At 47.0% G+C, this 27,728-nt stretch overlaps 1 long non-coding RNA gene across 2 annotated transcripts in view; it reads right to left on the reverse strand.

Annotated features, from left to right (window-relative positions):
- Positions 1-311: 311 nt before the first annotated feature.
- The window catches only part of LOC138430820 (uncharacterized), a 51,894-nt gene continuing 24,477 nt past the window's right edge, over positions 312-27,728 (reverse strand). Inside the window, exons 3-5 of one of the 2 annotated variants that reach the window (XR_011253392.1) lie at positions 27,402-27,666; positions 2,561-2,850; positions 312-1,895 (exon numbers count right to left, since the gene is read on the reverse strand). This is a non-coding gene — a long non-coding RNA (uncharacterized lncRNA). Of the gene's footprint in view, positions 1,896-2,560; positions 2,851-24,721; positions 27,667-27,728 lie in introns of those variants that run through there. The other variant, XR_011253391.1, reaches the window with a different exon arrangement.

The following is a 27,728-nucleotide window of genomic DNA, read 5'->3' on the forward strand; positions in this document are numbered from 1 at the left end:
CGAGACCATGGACTGGAGCCTGCTCCTCAGTTCATGGGATTTCCCAGGCAAGAATACTGGAGTGGATTGCCATTTGCTCATCCAGGGTATCTTCCCAACACAAGAATCGAACCGACACTTTCCTGCTTGGGCAGGCAAGTTCTTTACCACTAAGCCACCAGGGAAGCCCAAATAAATAAATTTAATTAAATAGATAAACAATAAGGACCTACTGTACAGCACAGGGAACTGTATTTAATATCATGTAATAAGCTATAATAGAAAATACTCTGAGAAGAATATATATATATATAAACACACACACATATATATGTATAACTAAATCACTTTACTATATACCTGAAACTAATACAATATTGTAAATCAACTATATTTCAACTTTAATTATTATTTTTTTTAAAAGAAAACAAGATTTAGTCCATGAGCAAGAACCACTTGTCTCCACCAAGACGCCAAAAACCTGCCACAGTTTGTCTCTGATTCTTTTCATTCCTTTGCTCTGAGTTCAGTTCCTTTCAACATCCAGGGGTTAGGAAGTGCTAAGCAGTGGAAATGCAAAGAAAGAAGGATAGCATTTGTGCCTTGAAGCAGCTGGCAGATCAGGGCAGACAGTCACGTAAAGAGCTAAACGTAATACAATGTGCTAAGTGCTACGTCCTCAAGATCGGGAATGAAGGATGGAAGGGAAGGGGAGGGAGGGGGAACAAGCCCAGCAGAGGAGCAATTGCTTTCAACCAGCAAGAGGAGAACCCTTCCCGAGGAGTAATATATGACCTGAACCTAGAACTAGTACCTAGAACCTAGTACCGATACATGGACTAAACCTTCGTTTAAGCAACAAGCAAAGCAGAAATATAGAAGGAGAGAGGGAGGGAGCAGGCAAAGAAGGGGTCAGGAAAGAGAACAGTTCAGCCTTGGTGAACTTACTGCAAAGTTTAATTAGAAATCAAGAGGGGCATTCATTTCAGCATGCATGTATTTAATGTCATATTAAAGTTTTCTTCGACTTCTATGAACCTGTAAGGGGAGGGCTGGGTAGTTAGTACTTAGGACCTAGAAAGGAATTCGCGTGGCCCTTGCTGGGTCTTCAAGAACTGAGGTGGGAGTTTTCACGGCACAGAAGAAGATGAGTTAACTGAGGAAACTCCATGGGAACATGTGGAATATTAGGGCCTGAAAAGGTGTAGAGATGGCTATTCCCCTGCTTTGGTCAAAAGGATGACCAGCTCATGCCTTAACTCCCAAGAGTCTCCCCAATATTTAGGGAAGGACTCTCATCTCATCTGGAAGCACTTTATAACTGAGAGTCCTTCCAAAAAAAAAAGGGGGGGGGGGAATTCCAGAAGCTGAGCTCAGGCAACCATCGAGTTTGTCGCTAGAAGAGAACAGTGGTTTCTTCCCGTCACTCCTTTCCTTTGCTGGCTCCCGAAATTTCACAGAGCTGCTACCCAGCCTTGCTATCTGTGGGTCTCCCAGGAGGGCCGTCACCTCCATGGGGCAATTTCCCTTCCATTTACAGAGTTGTTTTTTTCCTTGGTGGGGAAGGGGTTCTTTGGGAAGGGGTGAAGGAGGAGTTGTATCAAGTGAGACAATTGCATTATTACCTTTCTATTGATTCTTCTTTAATTTCTAAATTTTGATTGTCCTTATTTTTCTTCTCTGTTTTTCTAGCTCTGTTGGTTCCTCTAGTCCTGTCCACAGCCAGTGGCGACAGGGACCCGTGTTGTTTTTTTCTTTCCCAAGCCAGCAGCTGGATTCATATTGTCAGTCACTCACAATGGGGTGGGGATGTCGCTTGCATCGGGGTGTATATTCTGCATGACAAGGGTGACCCCACAAGCAGCCTCAGATCTTCTCTGATGTTCCTCTGTTCTCAGCTCTTTCCCCTGAGTCATCTGGTTAAAGAAGGTGGGGGTCAGAGGTCAGAACACAATTCCCATCCAGCCAGTTTGACAGGTACATAGCATGGAGCGAGACTAAAAGCCCTGATTCCACTCCTTAATTAAAAACATTTTTCATTCCAAACCTATAAAAGGCAGCTGTGCCACTCCCCCACCCCTGCCCCCACCGGAGATGGTGGTTCTGCACTGAGCTGCAGCTCAACCCCTCTTTCTCGGGCCTCGAAAGCACAAGGCCATCAAAGCCCAGTGCAGTCATCTTCCTCCTCCTTGCCCCTCCAATTCTCCTTTTGCTCAGAAACCATCATCTCCGCCTTGGCAGCGGCTTTGCACTAGAAATTTCTCGTGACACCCCCATGCTGTGGGCAGGGAGCCCATCTTCCAGGATAGACAGGAGGCAGCGCTTAGATTTTATTATTCTCAAACACCTTTTCACCTGGATTTTTAAAAAGAAGCCCAGGCAGCACACCCTGGCTTCATCAGTCATCCTGAGGTTGTGAATTCACTTGCATCCCCCTCCGCTCAGACATCTAGAAGACTTTGGTCGGGGCTGAGGCGGGAGGTGGGGGTGTGGAATGAGTGAACCGCTTGCCAAGAGGTGATTGGGAAAAATGAAATAAATGTTTGCTTATCCCAGGTGGCATTCATGGTAAAGAACCCACCTGCCAATGCAGGAGACATGAGATGAGGGTTTGATCCCTGGGTCGGGAAGATTCTCTGGAGGAGGGCGTGGCAACCCACTCCAGTATTCTTGCCTGGAGAATCCCATGGACAGAGGAGCCTGGTGGCATACAGTCCACGGGATCGCAAAGAGTCGGACACGTGACTGAGCGAGCACTCGTAGCACGCACGGTGGTTTTTTACCTTCAGCGGCTCCTTTACACCTGAATTATGTGCCATCAAGTCACTTAGCTGGATTACCTGGTACAGAAAGTTACAAGTACGATGTAACCTGCTTGGGGAAGAGAAGAGAAGATCCTTATGTTCATTTTCTTTTGCGCATCTGTCTCCTTACAAGGTCCTTAAACCTTTATTCATTTATAATTTTTTGGCCTGAAGTATTTATTTTTGGCTTCATCTCCAAGGACATTCTACATACCCACAGGCAGGAACACCCAGCCTTCATTCAGACCTGGTCCCAGTCAAGACCCTGATCAAAGACAACCCGAGGAAGGCTGTGGATACAATGAAGTGAGCTTTCCCACTTGTGAGCTGAGCCAGCTGCTGTAGTTTAGATGCTTTCCCACTTGGTGGACTTGCTCTTCTTTGGATTCCAACCAAACCATCTTATTAAATGTTTTAAAAAAAAAATTCTTGCTCTTGTGAGTGATATCAAATACAATCAATAAAACCGAAGGAGAAGGGAGCCCAAGGCATTCATGAGACACTTTCAAGATTTAATTGTTCCGCAGAATTTTAAGCAAGTAGTAGAAAGAAACTAAATTGCATGAAGCCAAATATTTTGCTCTAGGCTCCCAATTCATCTCACTTGCTGGTTCCCGGGGGCTCGTGCCAGCGTGAGGAGCTCAGGACTTTCCAGCCTAGACAGGGGTTGTGCTTCCTGCAAGTTAAAGAACCTCCCTGTCTCTTGGAAATGGGGCCGTTGATCAAAGTCTTCTTTACCATGGAAATGCCTGGGCTCAAGGACTTTTTGGCTGAGTAGGGCAGAAAGATATGTTTTACTAAACACAGGGCGCATCCTCTTGCTTCTTTCTCCAAAAGTCCTGGGAGAAAGAAACTTGGTACCCAAATAAGTGCCACATCCAGGTATCAACTTCCCAGGTGGCACAGTGGTAAAGAACCCGCCTGCTAACATAAGAGATGCAGGTTTGATTCCTAGGTGGGGAAGATCCCCTGGAGGAGGGCACAGCAACCGGCTCCAGTATTCTTGCCTAGAAAATCCCATGGACAGAGGAACCTGGTGGGCTACAGTCCATGGGGTCAGAAGAGTCAGACATGACTTCAAGTTTGAGCATAGAAAGTACAGGTTTCAACAGGCACCCAGAGACAGCACCAGTGTGAGAGGGGGTGCAGGGTCTGGAAGCTTCCAAGGATTTCACTGCTTCTTACAGGCTGAGAGAACCTGGCACTGAGACCCATCTGCTTCCTCTAGACTTGACCACTTGGAACAGAAGGAACCCCTTGGTTCGCTAGGAAAAGCCTGCCGCAGACACACAGGCAAAACACAGACTAGAGTCCTTCCCATCCCATCACACTGCAAAGAATCTGTTGCCTCTTCTGACCAGACACCAGGTCAGGAAAGAAGAAGACACCAGGGGGAAAGCAGCCATGGGGCTGTGTCTCAGGGTCCTGCCACTTTGGAAAATGGATTATGTCAAGGAGGTTTCCCTGGTGGCTCAGGGTCCTACCACTTTGGAAAACGGATTATGTCAAGGAGGTTTCCCTGGTGGCTCAGACAGTAAAGAATCTGCCTGCAATGCAAGAGACCTGGGTTCGATCCCTGGGTTGGGAAGATATCCTGGAGAAGGGAATGGCAACCCATTCCAGTGTTCTTGCCTGGAGAATCCCATGGACAGAGGAGCCTAGCAGGCTACAGTCCATGGGGTTGCAAAGAGTTGGACACAACTAAGCAACTTAACACACACACACACACACACACACACACAGCAGGTTTAGATAAGAGAACTGAGAGTCTGGGAAGCTGCCTGCCTGAGAACAAGACTCCAGAGGCAAGCAGACCTCTTCCTCCCTGCCCTAGGGAAGGTATTGGGTTGGCTAAAAAGTTAATTTGGGTTTTTAAATAATATCTTAAGGGAAAAAAAAAAACAAATGAACATTTTGGCCAACCCAGTATTAATACTTTCTAAGCCTCAGTTTATCTGCAAACAGAGATAACAAGAATTCCTCCCAGGAGAGTTATTGTGACGATCACAGAAAGAGCGCTTGTAAAGTAGCTTGGGCTGTCCCTGGCACTTTGTTGTTACTGTTCAGTTGCTCAGTCCTGTCCGACTCGTAGTGACCCCAGGGACTGCAGCCGGACTCCTCTGTCCTCCACTATCTCCCAGAGTTTGCTCAAACTCCTGTCCATAGCATCAGTGATGCCATCTAACCATCTCATCTTCTGTCGTCCCCTTTTCCTCCTGCCTTCAATCTTTCCCAGCATCAGGATCTTTTCCAATGAGTCAGCTCTTCACATCAGGTGGCCAAAGTATTGGAGTTTCAGCTTCAGTATCAGTCCTTCCAATGAGTATTCAGGACTGATTTCCTTTAGGATGGACTGGCACTTAATAGGTGCTTAATAAGTAAGAGAGATCATTTTAATAACAATAATTAATAATTACAGGCTGGAATGCAATAGCATTTGAAGGGAGGGTGTCCAGTTCTGGGTTCAATGGCCTTGACCGCAGTAAAGGAAAGGGAGGGTCTGGTTCCTGCCAAGAGGCAGCTCCATGACAGATGGGCTCCCAGGCCCTCCTCCACAACTCTTTCCAACAGGGCTTTTGCTGGGGTCCAAACTTGATCCTGGCGGCTTTCCAGAGGCTCAATTCAAGAGAATATTAGTGCCATAATATAGCTCCTATTATACACCAGCACTTAGATAAGGAAGAAAAATGGTTCTGCGGGTCCATACTTAAAACTCTTGTCAGATCGTCCCTGCCACTAGGTGCTCAGAGATCCTGCCACAAAAACAAACATCCAGATTTCTGACCAAGGTGCCGGATGTGTTGCAGTTCCTTGAGATTACCGTGGCAGTGGACTCTCCGGGGAGTCATCGAGAAGCCTAGCCCCTGGAGGCTGCGGGCTGGCCAGGCTCCAGCTCCCCGTCCCCTGTGAGGCCAGGGATGGGATTGTGGTTTTGTCACAGAATCACAGGCCTGGTCAGGGAGTACAAGGTAAGTGCTCAAAAAGGTACAGCTCTGCCACTGTTATCATTGCTGTTGCTGCTGGACCCGCTTTGAGAACATTCAAATGCAAGCCAGCCTATACACATGAACCACACTGCAGGTCCAGAAAAAGAAGAACTCAGAGAGTGTCAAAGCATGGTTAGGCATCCCTCCTGACCCCCTGCCTGCAGACTTAGAGCCTCCCGAGTTTGGTGTCTGGAGAAGGAGACAACAACCCACTCCAGTATTCTTGCCTGGAGAATCCCATGGACAGAAGAGCCTGCCAGGCTACAGTCCATGGGGTCGCAAAGAATCGGACATGACTGAGCGACTGTCACTCAAGTTTGGTGTCACTGCAGAAAGTTGTAGTTTGGTGTGTATTTCCAGACATAGCATATCTCCAGACCACTAATCATGTACTATGATAGGAAACGCCAGGAGGGCCTGTCATTTGTAAGGGATGACCACACACGCACACACACACTCACACACACACACACACACACACACACACACCTATTTGAAAAGTGCTGCTGGGGCAAGCCTGTCAGTCTCCACCTGTCAGTTTCCAGAGATCATTGCCCCACACCCTAACTCTCCTAGCACTGAGGGTCTCAGGGGTGAAGGTCCTGGAGCCCCAGGACAGAGGCCTCGAGAGCTGACGAGGTCCAGCCCTGCACGTGTGCACTCCAGGCCCGTCTGACCTAGGGCAGGGGCTCTGTGCTCAGGCTCTCTTCCAGATGTCATAGGAGACACGCAGGCATGAGATACAGAGGCCCCTGCCCTCGGGTGGTCCATGGCCAGGCCAGGAAGGAAAGTCCACCATACGAAACCAAGTATACGTTAACCCTGAAGAGGACAGAACGTGTTCAAGGCCAAATTCCATCACTGCGCTGGTGAAAACAGCCCACAGCCAGGTCCTGAAAAACCTCTCTGCCGTAATCTTCGTGATTACAACCCTCATGGCTCCTAGTGGATTTTGAACCGTATTTTCAATTATCCAAAATGCCCACTTGTCTCGTATCTGTATTTCCTCGGCATGTGGGGAGCGTGGCCGTGCTTGGCTGATTTAACACGGAGCATTAACCAAGCCTCTTAGAAATGGGCTCCCCACAGGACCACCCATTAGGCTGCGGGCTGCAGCTGGTTCCCTACCGGCCCTCCACTTGCTCTGAGTGGGCCACTCCCCTGTGCCCACCTCCCCTCCAACCTGTCTCCCGAGTGCCACCAGCCATTTTCCAGATCACTGAGGAGCTGATGGCTTGTTTGTGTCACACGACTGGGCCTTTCAGTATTCTTCTCCTTTCGTCTCTTTAAAAAAAAAATTTTTTTTTTTTATGCAGACCATTTTTAAAGTCTTTATTGAATTTGTTAAAATATTGCTTCTGTTTAATGTTTTGGTTTCTTTTGGCCTTTTGTGGGCTCTTGGCTCCCCAACCAGGGATCTAACCCACAATTTCAGCATTGGAAGGCGAAGTCTTAATCACTGAACCATCCAAGAAATCTCCCGTTTTCCTTTGGTCTTGATCTTCCAGGAGAAACGGAGAGAAAAAGAGGATTTGTTTTCCCAGAGCCCAGCTTGGCGGGGACGGGTTGGGGGCGGGGGGACGGTCTTCCCAACTCTGGGAAGTCCCTTGGGATTCCTAGCTGAATCAGTGAATCACCCCAGGGACAAGCCTTGCAGAGGTGGGAACAGCAGCCGCGAGGTCGCCATCGCTTCGTGCCTCTGAGGCTGAGAGAGTGAGAACCAGGCTGTGGTTGTTATCTCAGCTGTAAAAAGAAAAAGCCCAGGGCCTTGGAGGCACCTGGACACGCTGGCCTGACCATTTCACAGCAGCCCCCGCGGGTCACTGGGGACCTGCCCTCTCTTTTCCACCTACATGTTATTCCAGCCATAAATCCAAGTGACAAGCTTGAACTTTCCCCAATTGACATGTTTACAGGGGAAGTCCGCATTTGACAGGAAAATTAAGCCTATCAATCACTTAACGAGCTCGTTAATGAATGGTTCTCTGATGTCCTCTGGTAGCTGGCTGCATTGATCATGGACGGGCAGCCCAGCCCCCAGCCCGGTCCCCCCACGCCCTCGCCCACCCTTCTTTCTGCCAGATGTTGCTGCCCCCTGACCTCCCCCAGCCCTCTCTTCTCCCCGCTGAAACTCGGCAGAGGGCTCCGCTGGAGGGTTTATCTCGAGGTCAGACCCCCTCCTGGCTCTGCTCTCCGACAGAACAAAGGGAACAGATGCAGGTTTGGTCTATGAGCGCCCACCCGGCATATGGAAGCTATCTCCTCCGGCCCAGTAATTACCCGGGAGCTGGCTTGTTCAATGGCTTTGGGTTTTATTGGACAGAAACCCACCTCTCCCCCACCAGCATAAAACACTTTAATGGTATCTCCCTCCGGGGTTTCTCGGAGAGGTCCTGTCAGGTATGAAATGAGCAAAGCCCCCCTGACAGCCCCCAGAAGCAAGGCCTTCACAATTAAACAAGGGAGACCTGGCGGGAGGGGGGAATGCCTGGTGAAAGAGGAAAGCTTGATGGTGCAAAAAAAAAAAACAAAAAGAAAGTCAGGGTCGCATTGCCTTTGGAGAAACGGGCAGAACTTCCTAGAGCATCTCCCACTGCTGTTCAGAAGGGCATGAGGAAGAGCTGGGGGTGGTCGAAACACAGCCCATCACCTCCTGTTTCCAACACACAGGGAGGAGGGCTCTAAAGTCAGGATCAAACATTAGTGGAGGGACTGTTTTGTATAAGAATAAATGATCTAGGTCGTGAAGAGGCCTGGAACTTAGAATATGTTCAATTCACACACACACAGCACAGTTCTTCTCCCAATGATCTATCTCGAGGATGTCATGTCTGCAACTTTGAATGAGGGAGTCAACTTGGACTCAAGGATTGACCAGAATGAAGAAAGAAATGAGCCCCTGGCTGGAAATGGATGGATACTAAAACCAACCAATCCCTAAGCTCCTGCCCTGAGGGATGGGAGATAACAGAGACTCAAGTAATAGAGCCCTAAGTCCCCAGAGAGGGTGTGTCAACAGCGAATGACCTCAAACTAGGTGGCTTACAACAGCAGAAATGTATTCTCTCCCAGCTCCAGAGGCCAGAAGCCCCAAATCAAGGTATTCACATATCGGTGCTCCTTCTGAAAGCTCTATGGAAACATCCATCCTTATCTTTCCCAACTCCTGGTGGCTCCCAGCACATCTTAGCTTGCGGCTGCGTCATCCCATCACTGTCTCCATCATCACATGGTCACGTCCCCAGTGTGTCTCTGTGTTCTTGCCTCTTCTTCTGAGGATACAGTCATTGGAATCGGGGACCACCCTAACCCAGTATGTTGCTTAGTTATTAAACCATGTCCAACGTTTTGGGGCTGCATGGACTGTAGCCCACCAGGCTCCCCCGTCCATGGGATTTCCTAGGCAAGAATACTGGAGCGGGTTACCATTTCTTTCCCTAAGGAATCTTTCTGACTCAGGGATTGAACCCACATCTCCTGTATCACAAGCAAATTCTTTACCACTGAGCCACCAAGGAAATCATTAACCCAGCATGACCTCATCCTAATTGTTCATACCTGCAAAGACCCTATTTTCCAAAAAAAAAAACCAAGTCAGATTCTGAGGTTCCAGGGAGACATAAATTTTCAAGGGAACACTATTCAACCCAGAACAAAAAGAAGGAAAAAAAAAAACCACAGCAGAGCAGAGGGCATAGCTCGAGGCATCAGGTAAATGCTGAAGTCCAAAGCCTTTCCAAAGAGCAAGAGGAAAAACCGAGACATGAGGGAAGTGCTGAGAAAGAGAAAAGGATGGTACGGAGGTAAGCTGCAAATAGTAAAAAATATGAAGATGGCAACCGAAGTGTCGAAAATGTGCTCTGGGTAATTCCAAGCACATTTGAAAGCCATTTGCAGACCATAAAATTCTCGGTCCAAATCACTTATGCCCAGGCAAGCCCAGGTGCCCAGGCTGCTAAACCTCACCCAGATGGAGGCTGGAGGCGGGTCTGGGAGGGTCTCATTATTCTCGTAAGTGAGGGGCGATGATTCCCAATGACTCGAGGGGCCCCACCCCATTCCTTAGGCACCTGCTCTCCTTAGAGTCACTGATACCTTTCCCCCTTTCTCTGGGGCTTTTTCAAAGGATGGCTCAGTCCTGGACTGTAAGGCTACCACACTCGCCAAGGACATGTCAACCATGTGGGCCAAAGTCTACCTCTCTGGGTCTATACTTTCCAATCTCCTTCCAGACTCAGTGAAAACTCTTCACGACTATATTTAACATGGGTAACCAACAAGGACCCACTGTACAGCGCAAGGAACTCTGCTCAATGTTATGTGGCAGCCTGGATGGGAGGGGCATTTGGGGGAGAATGGATACATGTATGTACATGGCTGAGTCCCTTCTCTGTTCACCTGAAACTCACAACATTGTTAATTGACTGTACCCCAATACAAAGTAAAAAGCTTAGAGTTTTGGGGAAAAAAAGCCCATGGCTGGAACAGTGGAACTCCTTCAACACACCAACATGAAGCACCTAGAACACGGTGAGTTACAAAACTCATGCGTTCAAGCGTCCAAGCCCCTCTTTGGACAGCATATACCTGCTGTGATGAAGGATTCAAGATGGGATAAGAGGAAAGACAGGCTCATGCCAGAGCCAGAGCATAAACTGAGTCTAGGCTTAAGAAATTTACTAAGATCCCATGTAACAGAAAGAATTCCTGGGACTTTGCTGATGGTCCAGTGGTTAAGAATCCACCTGCCGATGCAGGAGGCAAGGCTTCATTTCCTGGTCCAGGAAGATGCCACAGGGCAACTAAAGCCCACGTACCATAACTATTGAGTCTGTGCTCTAGACACCATGCTCCGCAACTAGAAAGTAGTCCCCACTCTTAGCAAAGAGGGAAAGTTCATGTGCAGCAACAAAGACCCAGCACAGCCAATAAATAAATAACAATTCTCAAGAGAAAGAGCCCAGTTTTTATATCAGACAGATCCAGTTCTTACACCTGGCCCTGCCTGCCCCTTGCTAGTGATGCAAACTTAGACTGCTATTGTACATCTCTGAGTTCCAGTGTCCTCATTCATAAGGTAAGAATTATAACAAATAAAGTAAGGTCCTGGCCATGGTAGGCCTTCAGTAAACAGAATGTCCTTCTTACCCTGCTGCTACCTGTGTTGGACTATGTAAAAGAAAAAAGTGAAATGTTAGTCACTCAATCGTGTCTGACTCTTTGCGATCTCATGGACTGTAGCCTGCCAGGCTTCCCTGTCCATGGGATTCTCCGGGCAAGAATACTGGAGTTAGGGAATTCATGTATATATTGGGTTAGCCAGAAAGTCTGTTTAGATTTTTCTGAAGATCTCATGTAAAAACCAAATGAACTTTTTGGCCAACCCCCAAACTCATATCTTTTTTAGTGGGATTGGGGGGAAAGTGATGATGGGCAGGTGGGGAGAACAGATGACCTAAGGACATAAAGAATACCAGACCACTGGATAGATGCCCTCCCAGGGCACCCAGTGGAGTTCCTGGACTGTCATCCACAAACTGGGCTTCTGTGGACAGAATGGAGTTCAACAACTTAGCGAGCTTTCTGCTGCCGCATTTCTTAAACACAGAAGCAGATACGAGCTCCTGTGTCTACAGTGTAAACCCTTCTTTTCATGTATCAGAAGAGACTCGTCACCAGAGGCAAGTTCAACTGTGATAGTTAGCCTACTCTGCTCAGAAATTGCCCCCAGGAATTTTCTTACCCCGGCTCTGAGCTCAAAACAAGCCTAGAAGGGCGGCTGCTCTAAGAGGGTAGCCCTACCACCCTGAGAAGATCCACCTGGGTTCACGATCACAGCCCTTGTTTCCAGGTCCAGCCCAGGCTCTCTGGACACCAGGATGGCTTCCTCCCTGACCCCTGCTTTCTCCCCACACCTCTCCACCCAACTGCCATCCTACACCACGCTCCTGCTCCCCAAAGCATCTCTCTTAAGCGCGGCTCTGATTCTGACATTCTGGACTCCAAAAATATCCAATAATGCCCCATGACTTGCAGAATAAACTTGAACTCCTCAGGGACATTGAAGACGCTTTGCCACTTGTCCCCAGATGACTGTCCAGCTCCGTCTCCCATTTCTCCCCAAACACACCCCGTCACCCAGTCACATCAGTTTGCTCCTGCTGTTTTCCCTACCTGCCACGCCCTTTCCAACACAGCCTGGGCTCACAGCCTCCTTTTCTATCAAGCGTCCCCTGTGCCCGGACAGAAGTCGTCTCGTTCCTTCTGAATCCCCACAGGTTCGTCATCTGTTCTGCTCTTGTCACACTCATCAGTGCGATTTAGAAAATCTTTGCGATAGAGAAAATCTCCTCTACTCGTCCAGAAGCTCCCGAAAGGCAGGACCCAGCCCACGCAAGATTCATTTTTGTTTCGTCCTCATACCCAGCACAGTGCTTCACATCTATTAGGTACTCCATAAATATTATTGGTTGGGAGGAATAAAAAAGATAAACGATGACTGAAATGAAGCTGATGGTACGCTAGAGCAGAGAGATTCCAGGGGCCCCTTCCAAGCTGGTTAGGAAGAGATCAAGTATTTGTAAGTCCACACACCATGCAGAACCCCAGAGGGTAACCAGGAATCTCAGTCCCTTGAGACCTAAATGGCTGAGAGAGACAAAAGGATGGTGGAGAGGCTCGGGAGCCAGCAGAGCTGAGGACACCCCGCCCAGTGCAAAGAAGGGAGCCTGGATTTGGCTCTGAGCGGCAAACCCAGAAGCAGAAATCCATTTGGAGAGAGAAAGTCAGTTGAAAAGCTAACAAAATAGCCTTGGGCATTTGAGTCACCCTAGTTGGGGGCAGGAGGAGAAGGGGACGACAGAGGATGAGATGGCTGGATGGCATCACTGACTAGATGGATGTGAGTCTGAGTGAACTCTGGGAGTTGGTGATGCACAGGGAGGCCTGGCGTGCTGCGATTCATGAGGTCGCAAAGAGTCAGACAAGACTGAGCGACTGAACTGAACTGAGACCGACATATAGACCAGCTTCTCGGGAAAGAGGCAAGGGCCACACAACCTTCCTGGGACCACCCGCCCCTCTCCAGGTGCTGTCACAGGTGAGAGGGTTCAGGGCAGGTGTGCCCTGCTTTCTCCCTTCACCTCTCCCTCTCCTTCCCCGAATCCCTTTCTGTTTCTAGGGAACTGAGCTACGGCTGGTCCTCTTGCAGAAAGTCCATAACACAAGGGCTAGACTGGGTGTGTCACATACTGCCAGCCCCTTGTCACTCAAGGACAGTCCATAGCACCCACAGAAGCCCAGGAGGTCTGTGTCTCTGGCTTCGGAGTCCAGCACCCCGAGCCCTGCTCTCCGGAGAGCACCCTTCCCAGATTCTTTTCTGTTCCCCCTTGAGCCCCACTTTCTTCTCCCCACCCTTTCACCAAACAGATGTAACTATTTATTCCTTATGTCCTAGTTTTCCTGTAATTTCATAAAGTGCAAATTTGCTGTCCTGCTCCCAAATGCCGAGTCGGTGGTTTGTCATAACAGTCATCAGTAACTGTCGCTTTCTGCCGCGGGCTTAATTAACCCACTCTCTCATTAGCATGTCCGTGCACTTGTAAGGAATGAAAGCCTGATTATTTTCTACAACAGTCGCAGCCAATTACTGCATCCAAATGGAACCACATTAATCAAATCTTTAGTACGGTGGCAAATTCAGAGATATCAGATTGCAAAAGGCAGCAAAACTAATATGTCACTGTCAGCGGGGCTGCGCAGGCATTTAGCGAATTGCATTAAATAGATGGCTTCGCTGAAGCCGCATGAATTTAATATGTGATGGGATCTGGAAGCTATTAGTGTGACATGGCAAAGTAGTGGGAGCTTTGGCAGCTCTGGACTTTATCCATGAACTCAGGAAACTAATATGAAAACTTGCGTGCGTGTGTGTGTGTGTGTGTGTGTGTGTGCGCGCGTGCGTGCATGTGTGTGAGTGTGTGTGTGGTGCGCATGCGCGTGAGCTGCAATTGGCGCATGCGCCTCATGGCGTATACTCAACAAGGAAGAAGTCCTGCAGGATGTGGAAGAGCAACCATTGTTTATTTGCAGTCTCCCGCCCTCCCTGCACCCCAGGATGTGGAAGAGCAACCATTGTTTATTTGAAGTCCCCCCACCGCCCCCTGCACCCGGTTAAAATAGAAGAAATGTATAAATAAGCAGACTAAGATAACAGCAAACACTGCCTTCCTGATACTTCCACCTGCAGGGGCACAGACCCCAGGCTGCTGAATCCAGGGGCCAGCGCACAGACTGGAAACAGAACTCCTGGTTCCGTCCTCTGCCAATCTGGTCACAGGGCTTTCTGTCCCCCTGGGACCCCAAGAACCAGGCCTCAGTCTGTGCACCTGAAAAGCTGAGGAAGGTAATTGTACACTCCAGTGTTCACTGCCACACAATAGCCAAGACATGGAAGCAACTTAAGCATGCATCAACAGACGAATGAAGATGTGGTACATGTGCACAAAGGAATATTACTCAGCCGTGAAAAAGAATAAAATCATGCCATTTGCAACAACAGGGATGGGTCTCAGTTCAGTTCAGTTCAGTTGCTCAGTCGTGTCCGACTCTTTGCAACTCCATGAATCGCAGCACGCCAGGCCTCCCTGTCCATCAACAACTCCTGGAGTTCACCCAGAGTCAGGTCCATCAAGTCAGTGATGCCATCCAGCCATCTCATCCTCTGTCGTCCCCTTCTCCTCCTGCCCCCAATCCCTCCCAGCATCAAAGTCTTTTCCAATGAGTCAACTCTTTGCATGAGGTGGCCAAAGTACTGGAGTTTCAGCTTTAGCATCATTCCTTCCAAAGAACACCCAGGACTGATCTCCTTCAGAATGGACTGGTTGGATCTCTTTACAGTCCAAGGGAATCTCAAGAGTCTTCTCCAACACCACAGTTCAAAACCATCAATTCTTTGGCACTCAGCTTTCTTCACAGTTCAACTCTCACATCCATACATGACCGCTGGAAAAACCATAGCCTTGACTAGCCGGACCTTTGTTGGCAAAGGAATATCTCTGCTTTTCAATATGCTATCTTGGTTGGTCATAACTTTCCTTCCAAGGAGTAAGCATCTTTTAATTTCATGGCTGCAGGCACCATCTACAGTGATTTTGGAGCCCCCAAACATAAAGTCTGTCACTATTTCCACTGTTTCCCCATCTATTTCCCATGAAGTGATGGGACCAGATGCCATGATCTTTGTTTTATGAATGTTGAGCTTTAAGCCAACTTTTCCACTCTCCTCTTTCACTTTCATCAAGAGGCTTTTTAGTTCCTCTTCACTTTCTGCCACAAGGGTGGTGTCATCTGCATATCTGAGGTTATTGATATTTCTCCCGGCAATCTTGATTCCAGCTTGTGCTTCTTCCAGCCCAGCGTTTCTCATGATGTACTCTGCATAGAAGTTAAATAAGCAGGGTGACAATATACAGCCTTGACGTACTCCTTTTCCTATTTGGAACCAGGATAGGTCTAGAAATGATCATACTAAGTGAAATAAATGAAAGAAAAAGACAAATGCCATATGATATCACTTATATGTGGGATCTAAAAGGATCCCACAATGAATTTATTTACAAAACAGAAATGGACTCACAGACTTAGAAAACAATCTTGGGGTTACCCAAGGGGACATGTGGGGGAGGGGCAAACTAGGAGGTTGGGATTAAATATATATACTACTACATATAAAATTGATAATCAACAAGGACCTACTGTATAGCATAGGAAACTCTACTCAATATTCTGTAATAACCTATATGGGTAGAGAATCTGAAAAAGAATTGCTATTTGTATATGTATAACCAAATCACTTTGCTTTACACCTGAAACTAACACAACATTGTAAATTGACTATCCTCCATATAAAATAATTTTTTAAAATAAAAGAAAGCAAGAAAGGTCATTGTGTCCAGTATAGAGCTGTTGAGTGAAGGCAGTGTTCTGAGAGGGCATGGACTTTCTGAAGTACAATCAACATGAACCCATTCATGCCCTGCTCCTGACACCTTGGTCCTGCCCCAGACTTCTTGGCCACTGAGCTAACTGAAGTGTTCACTCAGCAACACAATTTTCCAAGTAGCTTTGGAGGCCCTTCATGCCATGATGTCTTACTACAGAGAAGGGGACCCAGCAAAACTAGAAACAGCAGACAAAGATCAGCCTTGGGCAGATCCTTCCCAGAAAGCACACAGCAAAATAGCGGGGAGCCTCTTCATAAAAGACTGAACTTAGAGGAGCAAATAAGGACAGTGATTCTCCTGTAAAAATAAATTCACTATTTAGCCAGTATCCCTGATCATCAGAAAGGTGACATGCAACTCAGAGCGAACTGTGAAAACCCTAACCATAGGACTTCACCTCACATCTGTAAAGTACCCACGTACTTCCCAGTGTTTCCACTTCCTAGCTAAGACCGGAGAAGGCAATGGCACCCCACTCCAGTATTCTTGCCTGGAAAATCCCATGGATGGAGGAGCCTGGTGGGCTGCAGTCCATGGGGTCTCGAAGAGTCGGACACGACTGAGCGACTTCACTTTCACTTTTCACTTTCATGCATTGGAGAAGGAAATGGCAACCCACTCCAGTGTTCTTGCCTGGAGAATCCCAGGGACAGGGGAGCCTGGTGGGCTGCCATCTATAGGGTTGCACAGAGTCAAACATGACTGAAGTGACTTAGCAGCAGCTGAGAAGACAAGAGGCAGATTCCACACTCTACTCAGCACTGGCGCAACTTCATCATAATTTGTTCTTCTTACCATTGGAATTTATACTTCTGACAGAATGTGGTCCACTGGAGAAGGGAATGGCAAACCACTTCAGTTTTCTTGCCTTGAGAACCCCATGAACAATATGAAAAAAGCAAAATGATAGGATACTGAAAGGTCAGTAGGTGCCCAATATGCTACTGGAGATCAGTGGAGAAATAACTCCAGAAAGAATGAAGGGATGGACCCAAAGCAAAAACAATACCCAGCTGTGGATGTGACTGGTGATAGAAGCAAGGTCTGATGCTGTAAAGAGCAATATTGCATAGGAATCTGGAATGTCAGTTCCATGAATCAAGGCAAATTGGAAGTTGTCAAACAAGAGATGGCAAGAGTGAACATTGACATTCTAGGAGTCAGCGAACTAAAGTGGACTGGAATGGGTGAATTTAACTCAGATGACCATTATATCTACTACTGTGGGCAGGAATCCCTTAGAAGAAATGGAGTAGCCATCATAGTCAACAAAAGAGTCCGAAATGCAGTACTTGGATGCAGTCTCAAAAATGACAGAATGATCTCTGTTTGTTTTCAAGGCAAACCATTCAATATCATGGTAATCCAAGCCTATGCCCCAACCAGTAATGCTGAAGAGACAGAATTTGAACAATTCTATGAAGACTTACAAGACCTTTTAGAAATAACACCCCCCAAAAATGTCCTTTTCATTATAGGGGACTGGAATGCAAAAGTAGGAAGTCAAGAAACACCTGGAGTAACAGGCAATTTGGCCTTGGAGTATGGAATGAAGCAGGGCAAAGAGTTTTGCCAAGAGAATACACTGGTCATAGCAAACACCCTCTTCCAACAACACATGAGAAGACTCTACACATGGACATCACCAGATAGTCAACAACAAAATCAGATTGATTATATTCTTTGCAGCCAAAGATGGAGAAGCTCTATACAGTCAGCAAAAACAAGACTGGGAGCTGACTGTGGCTTACATCATGAACTCCTTATTGCCAAATTCAGACTTAAATTGAAGAAAGTGGGGAAAACCACTAGATCATTCAGGTATGACCTAAATCAAATCCCTTATGATTATACAGTGGAAGTGAGAAATAGATTTAAGGGACTAGATCTGATAGACAGAGTGCCTAATGAACTAGGGACAGAGGTTCATTACATTACACAGGAGACAGGGATCAAGACCATCCCCATGGAAAAGAAATGCAAAAAAGCAAAATGGCTGTCTGGGGAGGCCTTACAAATAGCTGTGAAAAGAAGAGAAGTGAAAAGCAAAGGAAAAAAGGAAAATACGAGCATCTGAATGCAGAGTTCCAAAGAATAGCAAGGAGAGATAAGAAAGCCTTCCTCAGCGATCAATGCAAAGAAATACAGGAAAACAACAGAATGGGAAAGACTAGAGATCTCTTCAAGAAAATTAGAGATACCAAGGGAACTTTTCATGCAAAGATGGGCTCAATAAAAGGCAGAAACGGTATGGACCTAACAGAAGCAGAAGATATTAAGAGGTGGCAACAATACACAGAAGAACTGTACAGAAAAGAGCTTCACGACCCAGATAATCATGATGGTGTGATCACTCACCTACAGCCAGACATCCTGGAATGTGAAGTCAAGTGGGCCTTAGAAAGCATCACTACGAACAAAGCTAGTGGAGGTGATGGAATTCCAGTGGAGCTATTTCAAATCCTAAAAGATGACACTGTGAAAGTGCTGTACTCAATATGCCAGCAAATTTGGAAAACTCAGCAGTGGCCACAGGACTGGAAAAGGTCAGTTTTCATTCCAATCCCAAAGAAAGGCAATGCCAAAGAATGCTCAAGATCTCACACGCTAGTAAAGTAATGCTTAAAATTCTCCAAGCCAGGCTTCAGCAATACGTGAACTGTGAACTTCCTGATGTTCAAGCTGGTTTTAGAAAAGGCAGAGGAACCAGAGATCAAATTGCCAACATCCGCTGGATCATGGAAAAAGCAAGAGAGTTCCAGAAAAACATATATTTCTGCTTTAGTGACTATGCCAAAGCCTTTGAGTGTGTGGATCACAATAAACTGTAGAAAATTCTGGAAGAGATGGGAATACCAGACCACCTAACCTGCCTCTTGAGAAACCTATATGCAGGTCAGGAAGCAACAGTTAGAACTGGACATGGAACAACAGACTGGTTCCAAATAGGAAAAGGGGTACGTCAAGGCTGTATACTGTCACCCTGCTTATTTAACTTCTATGCAGAGTACATCATGAGAAACGCTGGGCTGGAAGAAGCACAAGCTGGAATCAAGATTGCCGGGAGAAATATCAATAACCTCAGATATGCAGATGACACCACCCTTGTGGCAGAAAGTGAAGAGGAACTAAAAAGACTCTTGATGAAAGTGAAAGAGGAGAGTGGAAAAGTTGGCTTAAAGCTCAACATTCATAAAACAAAGATCATGGCATCTGGTCCCATCACTTCATGGGAAATAGATGGGGAAACAGTGGAAACAGTGTCAGACTTTATTTGGGGGGGGGCTCCAAAATCACTGCAGATTGTGCCTGCAGCCATGAAATTAAAAGATGCTTACTCCTTGGAAGGAAAGTTATGACCAACCTAGATAGCATATTGAAAAGCAGAGATATTACTTTGCCAACAAAGGTCTGACTAGTCAAGGCTATGGTTTTTCCAGTAGTCATGTATGGATGTGAGAGTTGGACTATAAAGAAAGCTGAGCACAGAAGAATTGATGCTTTTGAACTGTGGTGTTGGAGAAGACTCTTGAGAGTCCCTTGGACTGCAAGGAGATCCAACCAGTCCATCCTAAAGGAGACCATTCCTGTGTGTTCATTGGAGGGACTAATGCTGAAGCTGAAACTCCAATACTTTGGCCACCTCACGCGAAGAGTTGACTCATTAGAAAAGACTCTGATGCTGGGAGGGATTGAGGGCAGGAGGAGAAGGGGACGACAGAGGATGAGATGGCTGGATGGCATCATTGACTCGATGGACATGAGTTTGTGTGGACTCCAGGAGTTGGGATGGACAGGGAAGCCTGGTGTGCTGTGATTCATGGGGTCGCAAAGAGTCAGACCAGACTGAGTGACTGAACTGAACTGAACTGAACTGAATATGGCATGGGTGTTGGACTTGTGTACTTTACCTCGGAGAGGGTTTGGAGTGGTTGGTTGTTGTTTTCAGTGGGAGGCCGACAAGATGGGGAGTGTAGAATGAGAATTTGGTGGGGAGGAGTGTGGATGTGTGTATGCGTGGGTATGTGTAGAGAGAGGGAGAGAGATTTAAGAAGGAGCAAAACCAAAGAACTGAGTAGCACCCCAAGGGGTGGATTCGGGAGGAGCAAAGAATTGCTTCTTAGCTGTCAGGCCCGTGGCTGTATATTTACTAGTATATCATTAACACTACATCGAGATCAGGGAACTGGACTCTACAAAGGGCAAAGGGCTAGACTGTGAGTGGCTCTCAACCCCACCTGCCTCCTGTGTTCACCAGCTCCCAGAGGCATTGGGAAGACCATGATATCCTGGGAGGGGCTTTTGGACATGACGTTTGGCCAAGCAGCAGCCAAGACAGGCTACAGACACAGGACTCTAGGAAGGTAGTACTCACCAACCTTATCAGCTCTTTCCTAATTTCCCTCCACTGGAGCGCATGCGTCTGGGGCCCACTGAGACAAGATTCCTTGGAGGGAGGAGGAAAAAGGACGGAGGCAACAGGAAAGTCCAGGCTCGCTTAGGAACCGCACAGGCAGCCGGAGAGAGAGTGACAGCAGAGACAGATGGGCCCCGGCAGCCAGGGCCCTGCTCTTACACAAACTGCCTTCATCAGCAACTTGCAGCTACCATCAGTTCATCTTCTTGCAAAAGTACATTTGTACATTTCCTTTCCCGGTAACCTAATCTACCATCTCCTCTATGCATACATGCTTGGAGGTTTTTTTAGGGGATAGGACTGAGAGAGGTGTATTCACAAGGAACTAATCTACCCAGCTACGAACTACAACTGAATTTAAATCCAGGAGGAATCATTGCCTGAGAGCCAGCAAAAAAAAAAAATCAGCCCCTCCTACCTCCCCCACCCCCGTGTGTTAAAAAAAAAAGATTGCGGTACAAGTCACTAAACAGACTAAAAATTACATATGGATGGATATGTAGATAAGAGAGCCTACTATCAGAAGTCGTATGTAATTAACTAAGACACAGTTTTCCTATAACTGTAATTGCTAAGTTAATGTATCAAATCCATTTTGGTAGTAGCAGAAATAGAACCGAAGAGCTTGTAGGGTGAAGACATCTCTCTGTGTACACCCTACCCCTGATACAGGGCACACAGCACACTATACACAGCACACTACACACACACACACACACACACACGTACTCTTCTGTTTTTAACTGTATTCAGAAGTCCAATCCTCTTAACTCACATTTAAAAAAAAGAAAAAAAAAACTATTTGGTGATAATATTGTCTAATAATGAAAACCTCTTTCTGTTCCCAGCCTAAGAAGACAGATTTTTGAGCATGACTGAGACAGGCATATTGGCAAAAACATGAACACAAGCGCACGCATACAAACACAGACCTCCACGCTCCCACGCAGCCGCCCACCCATCCTCACGTGTTACATGAGCCCCAACAGAAAACAAAATGAGACAAACATTCTGACATCACAGCGAAGCCGAGGATGTGTTTCCTACAGACTTAACTGCTGTTTTCCTCATCTTTCCAACTCAGGAATTTTCTAGTCACCTGCAATGACGTATGTTTCTTTGAGCAGATGAAGAATTTCTGTGGCTCTCGCCTAACATGGGGATGAGAGCAAGAGTGGGCAGGTGCAAAGGGCTGGAATGTTCAGGAAAGGGGGACTCCGGCCACCCCACCTTATGTGGTCCAACTTCCCTGCAAAATGTCTCTGCCCTGACCCCCACTCCTTCAGAACCCCTGTGTCTGCTAATTGCATAAGGCTGCTGAAAAGTTAAGGTATTAGGCACAAATGTTCTATCTCTCACTAGGGCCTATGTAGACAATATTTTAATGCCAAGGAGTAATTGGAATAGCAAGGATTTAAGCCTCACCAGAGGTATTTGAGGGGAGATATTTTTAATTTAATTTATTTGTGTATAGCTTTGCTGGTCTTTGTTGCTGCACACAGACTTTCTCTGGCTGCAGTGAGCATGGGTCATCTCTAGTGGCACACGGGCTTCTCGTTGCCGTGGCTCCTCTTGAGGAGTGTGGGTTCTAGGGCACACAGGCTCAGTGGTTGTGGTATATGGACTCAGCAGTTTAGGTGCATGGGCTCTAGAGCCCAGGCTCGATAGTTGTAGCACATGGCTTCAGTTGCCCTGCGACATGTGGGATCTGAGTTCCCAGACCAGGGATCGAGCCCATGTCCCCTGCATTGGCAGGAGGATTCTTAACCACTGGCCCACCAGGGAAGTCCCAAGATATTTTGATAGGGGAACTGTGATCAATTCTATGTGGGTCCCTGATTCTGCATCCACCACTGGTGGGTGGTCTTTGCAGTATGCTCTCCCACATTGGGGGAAGGTCCTGCTCTCCCAGACTCTTGACTTTGGGTTTGCCCATGTGATTTGCTTTGGCCAATAAACCTTGAGTATTTCCACCTGTGCCCTTGCCCGCTAGGCTTTGGCATGCGAGGAAATCCAGGCTACTGCACTGGCCCCATGAGGAAGATGAGAGACACACGGATCAGAACCAAGCAGACCCACCAAAGCCCAGCTTAGATCCACCCAGGCCCAGTCAACTCCAGTCAACCTGCAGAATCAGGAGAACCAGTGAGTGTTACTCTATGTCACTGAGTTTTCCGTAGTTGATACACAGTGTTTTCGGTGCATTGACTAACTGATACAGAAGTCTTCTGGCCCCTCTCAAAACATACCCCAAAGGTGCAATTCACTTTTCTACAAATGGGATCAGCCTGAAAGAGCCCCCTCCTGGGTGGAGTCTAGCAGCGGGAAGACAGAGAGACTCGGCAGCCAGAGGCAGGGACAACTGGGGCAGGGGATGTGGCCCAAGGTGACCTTCTCTCCCTCGTTTTCTGCTACAACCATCTCACCCATGACCCACATGTGATCAGGACCTATAAACCCACCTCACCCCCATCAACATGCTTGGCTCTTGAAGCCAGGGGGAGTTAGTCACACCCCTGAGTCTGTCCCAGAGGCTCAAACCTTTCATCGCTCACTCCTGGTGCCTCAGACCCCACCTGCCTGTCCCTCAACACTGCCCACCTTGGGGCATAGACAAGAGTGGGGTCCAGAAGAAAGACAGCCTCCAGTTACAGAATCAGATTCTGACCTGAGATCAATCCCCTGACCACGCCTCCCTTAGTGGGAAGAGGAGAGGCGTTTGCAGAAGGGACTAGGGCAAGTCTTTACCAGGGACACCGGGGACCAAGAAGGCTCGTCCTGTCCCTTCTTTTATGTTAACAAGAAAATAGTGGCAAAAGAGGTGTGGGAGGGGTTGGGGGGTTGTCGATGCTGAGATAATAAAACCATTGCTATGGAATGTAGTCTTCAGTTCACTGAATTCTAGAGAAAATGCCCGCCACTGGGGCACGTTGAAGAACGAGGGGAAGAAGGCATAGCTGGAGGGGCTGCTGTCCAACATACACCCCCAATTCCAGCTTTTGCTCTTTCTTTCACCTGTCTCAAGACTGGGGTCCTTCAGCTGTCAGCATTTCTTCTTTGACAGGACCCCAAGAGCAGCTGCAGCTCCCCTGGGAGCAACGGACTGACTTGCACAGATGGCATCTTTCCAATCTTGATTGAAAAAGATGGAGGAAAACCTTGCAAATGAGTGTGAGGTCCTTAATGAGAAGATGGGGCCTTTGATACCAAGGGGGATATTGTGAATCAATCTAAAGATTGACCAGACAACACTTTATCTGGAGTCATGAACCCTCCAGACGGAATGTTCACCTAGAACAAAGACCTGGAGGCAAGTGGTCAACATCATCCCAGACATCACTGTAAAACTTCAGTCTGTCTTGTGTAGAAAGTGTCAACTTATCCTCAACAGGGTATGATTTTGTCTTTCTGAGTGCTCCAGGGTGCAAGTGTAGTCAAGGGACTCAAAGGTTTTGATTTCCAGGAGAAATATCAATAACCTCAGATATGCAGATGACACCACCCTTATGGCAGAAAGTGAAGAGCTAAAGAGCCTCATGATGAAAGTGAAAGAAGAGAGTGAAAAAGTTGGCTTAAAGCTCAACATTGAGAAAACTAAGATCATGGCATCTGGTCCCATCACTTCATGGCAAATAGATGGGGAAACAGTGAAAACAGTGGCTAACTTTATTTTTCTGGGCTCCAAAATCACTGAAGATGGTGACTGCAGCCATGAAATTGAAAAACGCTTACTCCTTGGAAGGAAAGTTATGACCAACCTAGACAACCTATTAAAAAGCAGAGACATTACTTTGCCGACAAAGGTCCATCTAGTCAAGGCTATGGTTTTTCCAGTAGTCATGTATGGATGTGAGACTTGGACTATGAAGAAAGCTGAGCACTGAAGAATTGCTGCTTTTGAACTGTGGTGTTGGAGAAGACTCTTGAGAGTCCCTTGGACTGCAAGGAGATTCAACCAGTCCATCCTAAAGGAGATCAGTCCTGGGTGTTCATTGGAAGGACTGATGTTGAAGCTGAAACTCCAATACTTTGGCCACCTGATGCAGAGAGCTGACTCATTTGAAGAGACCCTGATGCTGGGAAAGATTGAGGGCAGGAGAAGGGGACAACAGAGGATGAGATGGTTGGATGGCATCACTGACTCGATGGACATGGGTTTGGGTGGACTCCAGGAGTTGGTGATGGACAGGGAGGCCTGGTGTGCTGCGGTTCATGGGGTCGCAAAGAGTCAGACACGACTGAGCGACTGAGATGAACTGAACTGAACTGAATTTAACTTATTGATTTGGCTCCATTGGGTCTCAGTTGCAGCACTTGAGATCTTTTGTTGTGGTGTGCAGGCTTCAGAGCATGCAGTCTTGGTATTTGTGGTGTGTTTTTCATTGCCCCTTGACATGCGGGATCTTAGTTTCCTGATCAGGGATTGAACTTGCATCCCTTGCACTGGAAGGTTGATTCTTAACCACTGGACCACCAGGGAAGTCCCCAAAGGACTCAATGAATGAAGCACTGATTTTCCAAAAACATAAATGAGTATTTAAAGGATTTATAAGAGATGTCTCTTGCATTTTGATTTACACACCAGGTTTTATAAAAAGTACAGAATAAATTTTGTAAACCAAACCAGGCAAACTACAACCAATGGGTCAAATCTAGTCCACAATAAGTTTCCATACTAGCCTGTGAGCAAAAAATAGTTTTCACTTTTTTTTTAGCAGTTGGAAAGTATCAAAAGAAGAAGAATATTTTGTGACACATGAAAATTACATGAAATTCACACACCAGCATCCATAAATAAGGGTTTATTGGATCATCGCCATGCTAATTCATTTACGGATCATCCGTGGCTGCTTTTGCACCGCCATGCAGAATGGAATAGCTGTGGCAGAGACACATGACATTATGTATAAGACACATATATGTCCAGCAAAGACTGAAATATTTGCTATCTGGCCATTTGCAGGAAATGTTTGCTGATCCTTTCTCTAAACTTACTATCGGAGTTGCCTATCTAACAGTTCAGTTCAGTTCAGTCACTCAGTTGTGTCCGACTCTTTGAGACTCCATGGACTGCAGCATGCCAGCCTTCCCTGTCCATCACCAACTCCTACAGTTTATTCAAACTCATGTCCATTTAGTTGGTGATGCCATCCAGCCATCTCATCCTGTCATCCCTATCTCCTCCCGTCTTCAATCTTTCCCAGCATTAGAGTCTTTTCCAATGAATCAGTTCTTCCCATCAGGTGACCAAAGTATTGCAGTTTCAGCTTCAACATCAGTTCTTCCAACGAATATTCAGGACTGATTTCCTTTAGTATGGAATGGTTGGATCTCCTTGTAGTCCAAGGGACTCTCAAGAGTCTTCTCCAACACCACAGTTCAAAAGCATCAATTCTTTGGTGCTCAACTTTCTTTATAGTCCAACTCTGACATCCATACATGACTACTGGAAAAACCAAAACCTTGACTAGACGGACCTTTGTTGGCAGAGTAATGTCTCTGCTTTTTATACCTAACAGTAGCTTAAGAATATTCCTTCTCCACAGGTGAAAAACTCTACTTTGGCTCTTGAGTCCTATTAAAATAAGGTTCCCCATATCTATGACTCACTTCCTGCTCACAGTAACTGCAGTCCAGGTAGGGAGTAAAGAGGGGTTCCCTGGATGGTCATCCCCAGGGGAAGCAGTTGCTCAGTGATATGCCTGACTCCCTGAATGGCAGGAAAAGATGCAGTATCTACTGAGATTATTTTCTTAGAAATGAAGCACACAAGAGTGGAAAAAGGACCTCAGCTTTGCCGTTCCAGCACACCTGAACAGAAACGCCACCTCCGTCACTTACTGACCATTTGACAATCAGTTACTTAGTCTTTCTGAGCCTGTTTCCTTCATTGGTAAAATGATGCCTGTCTCTCATCATGCTGATGACACCATGCGATGATGGACATAAAGGAAGCATCTGGCTATTAAGTATGTCCTGGTGGTTTCACTCTCTCAGGTGGATGTAGGAAGTTGGTTAAGAGTACAGGCTCTGGGCTGGTCAAAGTGGTGATCTGCTGCTCATGAGTTGTGTGTGTTTGGGCAAGGTACCCCACCTGTCAGTGCCAGTTTCTTCCTTGGTAAAATGGTTAAGTAACAATAGACCTACTCTTTTGGTATGCTGTGAGGACTCAGCAGACACTTAGACTGATGGTGGCCCAGCGTGAGTGTTCAATAAATTTCCATTGTGACCATGATGTCTCCTCGAGGACATCTAGGTGAGGCTTCAACAAAGTGCTTTGATCTGATTGGCAGGAATACACTGGCCAAGAGTAGGGACTTACAGTTTCTCCAAGCACATCCAAACCAATGCCTCCTTGCCCAAAGGGACACTTGCCAAGCTTGGCCACTAACCATTAGGGTCTCCTTCTGGAGGTCAGATGGCACTCACAAGAATGTCTAAAACCAGTACTTGTGCAGATGGGCAGAACCCAGCGGAGCTTCTCATTCTCCCGCTCCTTGGACCCTTGGGCTTGAAGAACAAGGCCCAGGCAACTGGACAGCTAGAAACTTACTGGCTCTTTTTTAACTCCTCCCTGCCTGTGAGCTCACATAATAGCACATCACAGACTACAGCAGCCCCTAAGCCATCATGACCAGTTTGGTCCCCCGCTGACCAATCAGTGTCTTAACCTTCGCTTACACTTTGCTCTCCGCCAGAAATGCTGCTCCTCCTACTGCTACCCCAGGACAAATATGGCTCATGCTTCTACCTCCAGCTCCAAAGATACCCTTAGAAACCTTTCCTGGGAGACGTCCCTGGTGGTCCAGTGGCTAAGACTCCTCTCTCCCAGTGCAGAGGGCCCAGGTATGATCCCTGGTCAGGGAACTAGATGCCACAACTGAAGATCCCACAGGCTGCAACCAAGACACGGTGCATCCAAATAAACAAATTTTTTTTAAAAAGAAGAAAGAAAGAAACCTTCTCTGGTGGGTGGAGGGTCTCCACTCCTGCAGAACTTTGCTCAGATTCCAATCATCTCGTGGTTTTTCCATCATGTTGTAGTTAAGGGAGTCTGGGTCAGTGTCCTTTCTTCCACTCAGTGCATCTTGAGGGCAGAGCCAACCTGTCCTTTCCTAGCATCCTCACCACCCACCATAATGCCTGGCACACAATAAGGATGCACTGAGTGTTGGATGCCTAAACGAATAGATGAATGAACAAAACTTACGCACTAACAAGGAACCGTGTTTTAAGATTCCATGTGGCTCAGTTTCTCTCGGTGCCACACCAGGGACCAGTGAGGTCTGAAGGTTTGCTGGAAACCTCCCTCCTTCCTTGCGGGTGCCGGCTCTTTGGGCTTCTCAAGTCCTCACTCTCGGCTGCCCCCAGTCACCTGGGGCTAACGCACTGCCAGCTTCGACCCACAGCGTTCCTGCAGAATCTGTTAATGTAAATGATCTGTCATCTTGACCAGCAAGGTTAAAGCAAGGTACCTGTTAAAAGAAGAATATGAAGAGCCTCAGAGCAGCACAGAGTTCAAGCACAACTGTTTTAT

The sequence above is a fragment of the Ovis canadensis genome, chromosome 26 (genome assembly GCF_042477335.2).
Source record: "Ovis canadensis isolate MfBH-ARS-UI-01 breed Bighorn chromosome 26, ARS-UI_OviCan_v2, whole genome shotgun sequence".
Taxonomy (NCBI): domain Eukaryota; kingdom Metazoa; phylum Chordata; class Mammalia; order Artiodactyla; family Bovidae; genus Ovis; species Ovis canadensis.